Source organism: Tiliqua scincoides, chromosome 13, assembly GCF_035046505.1.
Source record: "Tiliqua scincoides isolate rTilSci1 chromosome 13, rTilSci1.hap2, whole genome shotgun sequence".
In the NCBI taxonomy this organism is placed as follows: Eukaryota; Metazoa; Chordata; class Lepidosauria; order Squamata; family Scincidae; genus Tiliqua; species Tiliqua scincoides.
In genome coordinates this window covers 16,972,117-16,973,529 of record NC_089833.1, presented here as the reverse complement: position 1 = coordinate 16,973,529, position 1,413 = coordinate 16,972,117, and positions in this window count along the sequence as shown.

Here is a 1,413-nt window from a genome sequence, read left to right as displayed (position 1 = left end):
CTCCTTAATTGGCGTATTCACCAGAACATGCCAGGACAAATGTTTGGAAACAGAGGAGAAGAGTTTTCTATTTTGCCTTGCTAAAACAGGTTGGGAGAGTTCAGAGGCGGAACTGAGAAGGTCATCTTCATCACCCCTGCTGAAAGTAACAGCCACCCTTGTTTCTTGGACGATCCGCCTCCTGCCACCGCCCCCCTTGTGGTCTCCAAGCCCATGTTCTCCTCCACGTTAGCTTCACTTGAGATCATTATCTATTCATGGCGAGCTGAAGAATGGCTTTAAAATGCATTTACCTTGTACAGGGAAGAAAGAAAAAAAAAGGCTGCCAGATCTTCTTTCAAAATGAGCGCTGGTGAATTATAAATGAAGGCGTGTGGAGCTGAAAGCCCTCACTTATACATTTTTAAAAGTAGCCTCTTGTTTTCTGATAATACTGTTTTAAGCCCACCGGACTGCAGCTTGCAGTCTATTGCAAAGAAAGAAGGAAAAAGGAGACACCCAAGTGGGCCCTGGCTTCTCCTGAGGAGGAATCCCCCAAATGATCCTGGAAAATCTGCTTCCATTGCCTTCACAGTGAACATAAGAACCTAAGAACAGCACCACAGGATCAGGCCATAGGCCCATCTAGTCCAGCTTCCTGCATCTCACAGCGACCCACCAAATGCCCCAGGGAGCACACCTGATAACAAGAGACCTGCAAGGCTTCCTGGGAATTGTAGTTAAGAACATAAGAACAGTTCCACTGGATCAGGCCATAGGCCCATCTAGTCCAGCTTCCTGCATCTCACAGCGACCCACCAAATGCCCCAGGGAGCACACCAGATAACAAGAGACCTCATCCTGGTGCCCTCCCTTGCATTGGCATTCTGATGTACCCCATTTCTAAAATCAGGAGGTTGCGCATACGCATCATGGCTTGTACCTCGTAATGGATTTTTCCTCCAGAAACTTGTCCAATCCCCTTTTAAAGGCGTCCAGGCCAGACACCATCACCACATCCTGTGGCAAGGAGTTCCACAGACCAATCACAAGCTGAGTAAAGAAATATTTTCTCTTGTCTGTTCTAACTCTCCCAACACTCAGTTTTAGTGGCTGTCCCCTGGTTCTGGTGTTATGTGAGAGTGTAAAGAGCATCTCTCTATCCACTCTGTCCATCCCCTGCATAATTTTGTATGTCTCAATCATGTCCCCCCTCAGGCGCCTCTTTTCTAGGCTGAAGAGGCCCAAACGCCGTAGCCTTTCCTCATAAGGAAGGTGCCCCAGCCCAGTAATCATCTTAGTCGCTCTCTTTTGCACCTTTTCCATTTCCACTATGTCTTTTTTGAGATGCGGCGACCAGAACTGGACACAATACTCCAGGTGTGGCCTTACCATAGATTTGTACAATGGCATTATAATATTAGCTGTTTTGTT